Source organism: Bos javanicus, chromosome 29 (assembly GCF_032452875.1).
Source record: "Bos javanicus breed banteng chromosome 29, ARS-OSU_banteng_1.0, whole genome shotgun sequence".
Classification (NCBI taxonomy): Eukaryota; Metazoa; Chordata; class Mammalia; order Artiodactyla; family Bovidae; genus Bos; species Bos javanicus.
In genome coordinates this window covers 47,835,701-47,847,958 of record NC_083896.1, presented here as the reverse complement: position 1 = coordinate 47,847,958, position 12,258 = coordinate 47,835,701, and the positions used below count along the sequence as shown (strand labels likewise).

The window sequence follows — 12,258 nt, the reverse complement described above, 5'->3', positions numbered from 1 at the left end:
CGCGTGTGCAGGCACACACACAGAACTCTCTGGAGACAAGGTGGCTTCTAAGAGCATGGATCAGCGACAGAACGTGAACAGCCCTTCACGCCAGGATTTCAGTGCAGACCGGCAAACACAAAGCTCCAGTCCCGCTGGGGAGAAGCAATCCAGCGTGTCCTCACACCGGACAGACTGCCCACACGGCACGGGCACTGGGCATCATGGCTGGGAAGCGGGCAGGGAGGGGAGCCACAGGGACTGGGTCTCCTCTCCACGGCCCCCCAGGAGCGAGGGAAGGAGGCAGGCGCTGTTCTCCGAGGGGGGGATGTCTATGGGAAGAGCAGGCTTTGGAGGGAGCGCTAACCGTCCAGTTTCAGACAAGCTTAATCTGAGACGTACTCAGGCCTTCAAGCGGCAGTGTCAAGTCCAGAGCCTCCCAGTCTGGAGTCCTAGGGGACACAGGCCAAGATGAGACAGAGCAGCGAGGTGCTGAGTGCGGGCGAGAAGAGCCGAGGTTTGAGCCCAGCGAGAAGTCACTGCTGGGTGGCTGGGAAGTGAGAGGTGCCAGCCAGGGAGGCTGGGGGAAGCCAAGAGGGAAGGGGACCATCTCGGGCGTCAGGAACCCTGGGAGGAGCAGCCACAGTCAACGGGTACCGGGAGAAGGAGTCGCTTACTGGTCAGTAGAGGGTCTGCTGAAGTGGAGGCCAACGGTGGCCAGGACCACAGCAGGTCAGAAGCCCTGGCAGGGTCGAAAGCCCAGTGGACAGAGGATGGGGGTGCAGGGAGCACAGGCTTGCTCTCGTGAGGGACTCTGCAGTCAAGCGCTGAAGGCAATCGGGCAACTGTTTCAGGAGACGCAGGGTCAGGAGAGCCCTCTTAGAGGATACGCTGGGGCTCGCAGGCTGATGGCAGGGGTCCGGGGCAGGGTGGGAGCTGAGCGGGCAGAGGGCACCTTTCCCGGGCACACAGCTCACCCACGGTCAGCAGACAGGCGGTCAGATGCATGGGCCCAGATCCAGATGAACAGTGAGCTGGTGGGGGGGCTTTCTGGAAGTCCTCGTTTAATCTCTTCCAATTTCACTGAGAAAACAGATGCCTCTGCACTGAGCGGCAGGGCGGGTGAGACACACCGGGGAGGGCAGGGAGCGGCCGGGACGCCCGGACCGTGGCCGTGGGCCTCTGAGTAGACCGCAGGCCGCGTGGACGGGGACTGCCGACAGGAGCAGGTTTCCGCGGGTGAGAGAGGCGTGCGGGTGGGACAGGCGGAAGAGGCCGCGATGCTGGTGGGCCGCGCGCGTTCCCGCGGGGGAAGACAACAGGGGAGCCGCGAAGGGCGAGGGGCCAGGCGTCGTGGGGGGCGCGGCCAGCAGGCCCGGGAGGCAGGCCGCTGCTGCTGTCTGCCCCGCTTCCAGAGAAGAGACCCTTCTCCACGTTCCCGCCAGCTCCCTTTCCTTAACCCGTTCATCACCAGGCACGAGCCTGTATCTTTTACACACACAGTTTCCTTAAGTTTCTCCTAATGGCACCAAACTGTCTTCACTCACCTATGAAGAGACTATTTAACTCCCGTCGTTTTGGCTAAATACAAGCGCTTCTTACAATGAATCCAACGGTCAAACCATTCTGTGAAATACCGCTTCTTACAACAAATCCAACGGTTAAAACATTCTATGAAATACCGCTTTGAATACAGGAGAAGACAAACGTATAGAACGCCACACTTATTTTTACTCCTTAAAGAAAAACTCTTCTCTTTGCTCAAAAGAATTCAACTGAAAAAAGTACCAGAGCAAATTAAACTTAGGAGTTTAGATAAACATGAGACAGGAAATTCCAAAGTTTAAGATTCCAAAAGCATGTTCATATGTACACTGCGTTTGTATAATTTTTGCAGAAAAAACTAGTAGAGCCTGAATAAATTCCAAATATGTGCAATAAGTGATCTGCACTATTTCTATGATAGGAACCTGTCAGCATCCAAATTTTTTTCTCTTTAGGAAAAAATGTTTGTTTAAAAAATACTGTAAGCCAGTTAAAACTGACATTCTATTTACTGTAATTAAAGTTTGAAGTTCACTCTTTGAAAGTGAACAGATACAACAGTCATTGGAATATTTTCAGGTTAAAATGCTAAGTCTGTGTAACATAGATTTGCATTTCCATTTGACATTTTCTAGGATTGAGACCAGGGAAAACAATATCCAACCATTAACATCAGTTTTAAAAACCTGATTTCCCATAATGTGTTAAAATCCCAATATTCATCATTTCTGGCTCTGGACAACAGGATCAGGTTACTCAAACCAGACAGGACTGGTCAAAGTCCAAGATCAAGCTGATTTACAGTAAGTCCTACAGACGGGATGCGACGTTTGGCGCCGGAAGTGATGCCCGTGCTCTTCCCAGACACCGCAGGAGGACTTGGGGTGGGGGGGAGAGCGGCAGGGACGGTCAGAGTCCACCTCATGGACGGGGTCCCAAACCCTTCCCTTCTGCCCACATCCGTGCTTCCCCTGACCAGCCCGCGTCACAGTTCCACACCTTCTCATCTCTGTAATCTCCATCGACAGTTCTGTTTTTTAATTACTTATCGTTTTTGCTAACCTGCTGAGAAAAGAATACAGCTCCACTGGAGAAAACAGGTGTACATCCTCTTAGTCGGGGGACGCAGTTGTAATAAAGGATGGAAATGGGGTCTGATTCTCAGGAAACCAAGATGAACACCTGAAAGCTGACTTGCACAGCTCACTCAGATAATCTACCAGCCGCAGCTATGGGGCGCTGCTGCTGCTGCTGAGTCGCTTCAGTCGTGTCCGACTCTGGGCGACCCCACAGAGCAGCCCACCAGGCTCCGCCGTCCCTGGGATTCTCCAGCCAAGAACACTGGAGTGGGTTGCCATTTCCTTCTCCAATGCATGAAAGTGAAAAGTGAAAGTGAAGTCGCTCAGTCGTGTCCGACTCCTCGCGACCTCATGGACTGCAGCCTACCAGGCTCCTCCGTCCCTGGGATTTTCCAGGCAAGAGTACTGTAGTCAGCTGTAAAAGCAGATTAAATTCTGAATTAAAAGATAATTAGAGGTTTATACATTCAAATGAACCAGCAAATTACATATTTGAAACTCCAATGTATTGATTAAAAGTTGCTTAAAAAGGTTATGTGTAACTATTTTTATTGTGACCTAATGACGGGAGGAGGACAGAGGGACACTAGACAGAAAAAGACCAACTTGATGCCTGTGCGAAATATGGGTCACAAGTTCACGAGACTTACTTAAAGTCATCAATGTGATAGCACTGGATTTTCAATCACTGATTATTTGCAAGCAGAGAAAAATGCATAAGCAGTTCAAAGGTCCCAATACATGTGATTTATCTTTTCTTATTTCTAAGAATTGGTGTTTAGTCGCTCAGTCGTGTGTGACTCTTTGCGACCACATGGACTGTAGCATACCAGGCTTCCCTGTCCTTCACCACCTCCCAAAGTTTGTTCAAACTCATGTCCATTGAGTCGGTGATGCCATCCAACCATCTCATCCTCTGTTGCCCCCTTCTCCTCCTGCCTTCAATCCTTCCCAGCATTAGGGTCTTTTCCAACGAGTTGGCTTCACATCAGGTGGCCAAAGTATTGGAGCTTCAGTTTTGGCATCAGTCCCTTCAATGAATATTCAGGGTTTCTAAGAATAGAGACTGATAAAACGTATGCTCATACGTAGCACTTGGCAATTAAGTAATGGAGACTGTATACTCTGAACCTCAAAACATGGAGCAGAGCAGTACTGCAATGTGACCTCAATTTGGTTAAGAGCAAACACAATCTTTTACACACACATTCTTATGCATATTTACATAAGAATGTACAGATTTCTTACATAAGAAACCCAGATGAATACCCACCAAAGTGCTATGCAGATTATCCGCGGTGGTTGGGAAAGCAGGCTGGAAATGAGTCTTTTAACTTCTGTTCTTTTTTATTTTCAATTAAGTATGCACTCTCTTTGTATTAAGAAACAAGAAAACAGGGACTTCCCTAGCGGTCCCACTGTGGCTGCTGGGGGCCTGGGTTTGATCCCTGGCGGGGGAACTAAGATCCCACAAGCTCACGGCATGGCCACAGACAAATAAATAAGTAAAGCAAAAGAATGAAATTAACAGTCCAACTCACACACACAGCCCAAAGGCCAATCCTCACTTCTTTTTTTCCTTTAAACAACATTAAACTGCAGGGCACAAGCAGAGCAGGGACCACCCGCGTGGCAGTCCAGACCCTCCTCCCAGCCCTGTGTCTCAGTCCCGCCGCGCCCCTGCCCTCCCGGAGCCACTGCACGGGGGCCCCGGCCTCGTGGGCTCCGCGCTCACCCGCTGCCCTCCAGGGGAGCAGCTGACCCCATCTTCCTGCTCTCTTCCCCCTTGCTCTGGTCACTTGTTCTCTGCTCAGAACCGCTGTGCTCCTGGGGCTCTGTCCGAGGGCCCCTGTTCTCCCTACACACGTGATGCCCATCTGACCTGTGTCAGGCTTCAGCCCTAGGCTGGGCAACCATCCACCAGGCCCCTGCGCATCTCCATGCAGCTGTTTTAAGGGTCTTCCTCATCTCCCTCCTGGCCCCTCGGAGCAACCACATGGTCCCCGCCCTGCCCCCAAGTGGGCCAGCTGCCGGGACTGCTGAGGCTGCTGACCAGACCTCTACCCGAAGCTCCCAGACCACATGCTGCCGCCTCCTCAGCCTGGGCCACTGTGCCCTGCCCCCCCAAGAAACCCTGGCCCATCAGAAGCCACTGCCCATCACCCCTTCCCTCCAGCCTCCGGCAGCCACTAGTCTGCTTTCTGTCTCCAGGACCCGCCTGTTCTGGACATCTCACACAGACCAATGTGTATGTTTGTCCTTGGGGATCTGGCTTCCTTCCCTCGGTGTAACGTTCTCAGGGTTCACACGTGGTACCGTGTGGGCCACCGCTTCACTCATTTTCACGGCTGGATAATGATTCACCACGTGGATGTAGAACATTCTGTTTACCCACTCAACTGTCAATGGACACCTGGGTTGCTCGTGCTTTCTAACTATGAGGTTGGTACAAAAGTAACTGCAGTTTTGGATCGTGAATGCATTACAACTAGGCTCAAACACACATGTATTAATCAAAACAGGAACCATTACAATCAACATTTTTGCCAATGAGAAATAAGTTTGTTTACTCCTGAAGGGTAAAAATCCATGCTCTGGGATTCAACGACTCTTGGAAAGCATTTCCTGCCTCCTGCTGGTCGTGGAAGCGTTTTGCCTGTAAGATGTTGTTGAGACGCCTGAAGAAGTGGCAGCTGGCTGGTGACAGGTCAGGTGAATATGGTGGATGAAGCAACACTTTGCAGCCCTATCTGTTCAGCTTCTGCAGTGTTGGTTCCGCGACGTGCAGCCGGGCACTGTGGTGGAGAAGAACCGGGCGGGTTCTGTTGACGAACACCAGCTGCAGGGGTTGCAGCTTTAGGCGCATCTCATTGATTCGCTGAGCATACTGCTCAGAGGTGATGGTTTCACCAGGATTCAGAAAGCTGCAGGGGATCAGATGGGCAGTAGACCACCAATCAGTGACCATGATCTTTTTTTGGAACAAGTTTGGTTTGGGAAGTACTTCTGAGCTTATCAGGCCAACCGCTGAGCTGGTCTTTGCCAGTTGTATAAAATCCACTTTTCATCGTACTTTACAATCCGATCGAGAAATGGTTGTTGTTGTGAAGGATAAGAGAAGACAACACTTCAAAATTATTATTATTTTTTTAGTTTTTGGTCAGCTCATGAGGCACCCACTTATCAAGCCTTTCCACCTTTCCAATTTACTTCAAATGCCAAACAACTGTAGAATGATCGACATCGACTTCAATGACAACTTCTCATGTAGTTATAAGAGGATTAGATTCGATAAGGCTCTCAACTGGTCGTTGTCAAGTTCTGATGGCCGGCCACTAGACTCATCTTGAAGGCTCTCGTCTCGTTCACAGACTTCTTGAACCACCACTGATAGCAGCAGTGACGGCGGGAGCAGCGGAAGGGGGCTGAGGACGGAGCACACGCACGCACGCCTGGAGCAGGGATACCGGCACACTGTCTGCTCTCCCACACCACAGCTAACTAAAGCTGGCGTTTCTTGCATGTGTGTGTATGTGTGGATGCCAACTAACACACCCACTTCCCCTCCCTTTTCTATAGTTGAGGACATAACCTAAGGACGTTTCCCCTCAGTCCATAAAGTTCTTTTCCTTTTTCACAGCTGCAATGACCATATACACCAATGAACTCAAAATCGGTAGCTCGTCCTGTGTGCACCTGCTGAGGGACATTTATGCCTCCGATCTGCTGCTGCGACAAACAACACGACAGCAGATGACCTTGCACACATACCACTGCGCATGTGCGCCACGTTTATTTGTAGGATAATCTCAGACGTTCTGAGTCAAAGGACATTTATTATTTTAATGGACACTGCTAAATGATTCCTCATGGGCCAGCAATGTGTGAAAACATCTGTTGCTTTGAAGTCCCATCATCCTGGGTGTTGCTAAACCTTGGTGTCAACGTTTCTTTTTTGGATCCATCCTGCTCCTTTCTCACCCATCACACACAAGTCCGCAAAACCTTCTGTGTTAGACACTGGCTGCAAGCCCGCCCCTGGGTGTGAGCGCTCCCGCACTCCCCCTGACCCTCTCCAGGCAGGGGATTAGCTGGCGTGTCTCTTACAAAGAAGGCTCAGCTTGTTTGTGAGGTTATTATACTTCCTCATTTTCTCACTTGACAATGTGTAACATGAATGCCACTTTATCCTCATTTCGGTTACTGTTATTTTTCTTTGATCAAACACAAGTGAGGTTGGTCTGTTTTTACTCATCCTAATATATCTGGACATTCCTATACTGTCCTACAGAATGGCTTCTGACCATCTTCTCTTAAACTGAAATGCTCATTGGCAGGAGTACACACATCTGACTTATATAGTCTTCCACTGCAGTCATGCCAAAACACTTAGATAACAAAATATTTTACTATAAACAAATGCTAAAAATTCAGTTTATGTTACAATTAGGGTATGTACTGATTTCTTAAACTCATGTGTTTAGGTAGATTTTTAAACAAATGTAATTTTATGAGAAGACAAATTATAATTTAAAATATAATGGGGGTGAGGATGTATGTTTATATGTAGATGACTCACTTTGCTGTACAGCAGAAACTAATACAACACTGTAAAGCAATTATGTGCCAGTAAAAAAATAACGGATGAAAAAAACATTATAAAAAGGAGCTGCTGGGTTGCTCTAAGCACACACAGTAGACTGCTGGCTCAAAGGGCCACGTTCGTTAACTCTCAGTGTCTCCCACGCTGTAAGCCACCGCGCACGAGGTAGACACCAGCTCTGCCACTCTTGTCGCCTCTCTGCACACTCTGTGACTCACAGGGTCTTGATGTCTTGACGAAAAAAAGTAAAGATCACAAACGACTATCATCACGTGCCCTGGTGATGGACTGTTCTGCTCAGGTTCAGCTGGCGTGGCCCCTTTACAGTCCTGGGTACATGAGGATGGCCTCACTGCTTTTTAAACGTGAAACTTCATTTGCAAAAGAAAAAAGGCATTAATTTTGCTCAAATGTCACCACCATTTCTCCATTTAGAATCTTTGCCTTTTCTGATTTCCCCACGGCAATAAAGGACAGATTAAAATATTATGCTATTATAAAACAGTAAAAATAACCATAAACCTTTGATTATTTGGTTGGATATTCAAATTACTTATTATATATTACATATATAGTAGACATGCCCAAAAAAATATAAGGCAATTTCAAGTACAAAGCAACTCCCCTAGCTTCCCATTAAGACAATTGCCAACTGGCTGGCCACTTTAACATACACTTTAGGAAGGCAGATTGAACAACCAACTCTGACTCGGGCTCGGTCCTACATATTTATAAAAATAGATAAAACGACTTATTCTAGTTGCATGCGAAGTTTTTGTGTCTCAGTTCAGTTCAGGCGCTCAGTCGTGTCCGACTCTTTGCGACCCCATGAACTGCAGCTCGCCAGGCCTCCCTGTCCATCACCAACTCCGGAGTCCACCCTAAGCCATGTCCATTGAGTCGGTGATGCCATCCAACCATCTCATCCTCTGTCGTCCCCTTCTCCTCCTGCCTTCAATCTTTCCCAGCATCAGGGTCTTTTCCAATGAGTCAGCTTTCTTCACAGGTGGCCAAAGTATTGGAGTTTCAGCTTCAACATCAGTCCTTCCAATGAACACCCAGGACTGATCTCCTTTTTGTGTCTAGCATGCTTACATTCTACCTGAGGTCACGTCACGCGAACGGAAAACATCTCTGAGAGATTCTCTGTTTTCTACTCTGCTGTGACCACAGCAGTTCTCACTCTGGGGAGCCACTGGGAAACCCGCGACACTGACCCCACGAGGACGCCCCGGCCGCGGGACCCCACGCGCTCAGCGCCCCCCACCCCCACAGCCGCGCTCCAGAGCCAGTGGTGGGCCTGCCACAGCCTCCTGGCAATGGCACCACCGCGAAACACGGGCGGACAAGTGTGCGGAGGGGGTGGGGAGGACAGCGTCCGAGCACCCTGAACCTGGAGAGGAAGCCGACGCCACCTCGAGGGAAGGACCGGGCTTGGAGGAGCAGCCCCGCCCGGCGGTAAGGCGCCGTCACCGCCCTCCCCGGCACCACCCCCGGACTGCCCAGGAGGTCACAGCTTAGCAAGTCCTCACAAAGCTTTGTGGTGTGCTCCAGGTTTTTCTGATTTAGTCACAATTTTAGAATATTTCAGGCTTGTCATTAGCTGCCATAGAGCCTCAATTTTGCACCCCCCCCCAAAAAAAGCCACAATCAATTCTTTTACATGGGTTAAAGCAGGAGAAGGGAGCAACAGAGGATGGGATGGCCGCACCAACTCAATGGACAGGAGTTGCAGCAAACTCCAGGAGACAGGAAAGCCTGGCGTGCTGCAGTCCATGAGGTCGCAGAGCCAGACAAACTCAGTGACTGAACAACAACAAAGCACTCTGGGAAATGACTTTATGACATTATTAAATGAGAATATCCGAGACATGCAGGAGCCTTCAGACCCTGCCTTCCAGGGCCCTCACAGGTATCGGCAAACAACTGCACAGAAAGGCTTCTAAGACAGGACCTGCTCTGCTGCCCTGTGAGACTGCAATGTCGGCAGGAAGAGAAATTCTACCACGTTCCCAGCAGGTGCTACTGAAGACCAGCTCTCTGACATGCAACAGGCCCAGCGAACACCGCACCTGCTGTGCTCTAGAGTGGCAACGAGACTCTGGCCAGCACGGAACAGACACGAAGACCACGACTGAACGCCCAAGCCTCAGCGCGCGGGAGATCAAGGACGGCTGAGTGGACCATGGCCCGGACACACCAGACAGCAGGCAGGGATCTCCAGTGAATCAAAGGACATGGGATAAAACCATACCGAAAGGGCTTTATTAGGGAGTTCTTCCTGGGCTCTAGTATACTCGGTCAGTAAAGTACAAGTTTAAGATGAGCAGCTTCAGAAGATGCATGGCTACATTTATAGCATTTCCTGAAACTCTGCTGACAAGTCAAAGAAACACAAATGCTCCAGTGTTTAAGGCCATATAGCCAAGGCTGGAAGTAATAAGTACAACTGAACTTGAAAAAGGCTTTTGATTCTCTGTCATGCAGTTTTCTTAACAAGAATGACACTGGCTCCTGGAAAACCACGGAGCTGATTGGTGGAAATGACACAGATAAAGGCTTTATTGTCCACACGGCGTCTCGCTGCCCGCGGGGCCGCCTCTCGGCCTGTCGAGACCCTGCCCGCCCATCGCGAGTCTCCCTGAGAGGCTGGCAGACGACCGGCTCTGCCCCTGGCCACCCCTTTCCCAGGAGCCACACCCGCCAGGCCTTGGTCAGCAGGCCTCCCCTGACCCCCACCCCGTGTCACAGCCGCACACTCTCCTGTAGCCTGAACCGGGGCCTCAGGCCAGGCTGGACCACTCACCTCCTGCTCGAGGCTCTCCCAGGCCTCTTGCAACACTTCATTGCAGGGACCCTCGTCTACTTTGGGGAAGACAGATTCCCCGCACTGTTGAAAACTCAGCCCCTGCGAAGAGCCTGGTGCCACGCAGGTGTACAGGCCGCAGCTCTACATGGAGGCAGGAACTCAGCACCTCCGACAGCAAGGATCGCTACTCTGTAACCTGTCTCATCTCCTGTGGGTCTGTGTATCCCTGTCCTGCAAACCCTCTGACAGGAGTCCCCTGTTACAAGTTTTACCCTTTAATTTAACAAGAGGATACCTCAGCATGAATCAAAGGCCCAGGGACACAACCCTAACTGAAGTTACAATCATGTAACAACATAACCATAGATGGACAGTTTCCTCCCTGGCTCTATTAAGCTTAGTAGATAGAAACACAGCCTGAAGAATGAGTTGCCCTGTTAGTTCAGTCAAATAATTTACTAAACAACGACAACAGTTTCTAAGGCACTATACTAAGTACACTTAAGGTTAAATATTAACTGCAATAACTTTATTTTCGATTAATGCTTTATGGTTTTCAAAGCATTTTCATATATTTTATCACATTTTATTCTCAGCCACCCAGTAAGGCACTCATTGTGACCTCCTTTTAAAATCAGAACACACAAGCCCAGGCAGGTTAGTGAAGTGCAAAGGTCACTGGGTTAATTAGTGGCTTGGAACTGAGAACTGAATACAGACGTTATGTTATCTGCAGAAGATAACCCAGTAAGCACCAGAATCAAGCCCACCTGCAGACCGAGATGCCCCCACCTGTGCTGGGGAGTGCGGGGGCGGGGGGGGGGGGGAGACACAGTAAGGGGTCTGCAGACAGACGTCAAACACGTGGTGAGTGCCGCCAACTCCATGCAGTTATCACAGTGGATGATCCATTCTACTTCTCACTAAAGCCGCCTGTAACGCTGGGAAATGGAGTATCTCTATTTTCTAGATGACAAAACAGTCTTAGAAGTGAAACACCTTGGCTGAGGTCAGTATGGTATTAAGCTGGGGACGTGAAACAGAAGTAGGGGGTGGAGAGAAGGAAAGACTGGGTGGAAAAGAAAAGAATCACTCAACAGCTAGTGAAGAGGAAGAGACTGTCACAGCCTACCAGGAACGTCACCACCATCCCCACAAGGAAAGCGGAAGGGCAGCCACACACCCCCAGGAGATCTCGTGACTTCTCCTGCTTCCTCAAGCATGGCCTTGATATACATCCAATCCTACTGCTTCATCTGCTTTTTTCTTAAAGTTAAAGGCATTTTAAAAACTGGAGAAAAGATAAAAAGAATAAAAAGTAAAGCCAGCCCCAGGCAGCAGACTCCATCATCTCCTCGAGACGGGGCAGCCTGAGGCCCAGCAGAAATCAGAGGTGTGAGGAGACCCCCCAGGGCTGGCCTCGGCCGTGAGACAAAGATGGGGTTTTGCACAAGGGAGCAGGAAGGCATCTGGGAGAAGGGGCGTGCGTGTGTGGGCCATGGTGTGCAGGCAGGCGAGCAGGCTGAGCAGACTGGCTCAGCCAGAAGGACAGGTGTTTATGGAGGGAAGCAGCGTGTGAGCGGAGGGAAGCCGGGACGCGGGCCGGGAGCGCCAACAAGGGGCTGAGCCTTGGCCTCTGCTGCCAGGGAGGGGCACTGCCTGCGCACAGCCGAGGCTCCGGCTCACCCGGGAGCTGGGCGGGCTGGCAAGGAAGGGCAGGAGGCGCCGTGTGAGGCTCAGCACCCAGGGCCCACGCCGGGAAGCCAGAAAATGGAAGAAAAGAGCAGTAGTGTTAGCAAAGAGAAACCCAGACTGTGCCGCGTGGTCCTAGAGGGGACAGAGGGCGGAATGCGGAGGCGGGTGGCGGGGAGGCGGCCGGCATAGCTCTGCACACGGGCCGCGTCCAGAGACTGGCCAAGCCCAGGGCCTCAGTGCGCCCCGAACACAGGGCTGAAGACACAGCCGCGGCAGTCCCCTTTGAGGGGGCGTGCTGGCCGCAGAGGTGGACCACCTGCCCCTGACTACGGACAGGGGGCGGGAGGCCAGGATGCTCGTGTGTTCACCAGACACAAGAGGAACACTTCTGTTCTAATGAAAATAATTATCCCACTGCCTGGGGGCAGAAACGGCTTCCTTTCCCTCAATTCTTTCCACAGAAGCTTCCCTAACGTGAAGAAAGCGAACCTAACACCTGCCACTGGGCGCGGGAAATACACAAAGATGGGAACACGAGCTCCCTCTAA

The 12,258-nt window shown here is 50.7% G+C and overlaps 1 protein-coding gene across 1 annotated transcript in view; it reads right to left on the bottom strand.

Moving 5' to 3' along the window:
- The window catches only part of PPFIA1 (PTPRF interacting protein alpha 1), a 76,455-nt gene that overhangs the window by 46,059 nt on the left and 18,138 nt on the right, over positions 1-12,258 (bottom strand). The window lies entirely within an intron of this gene.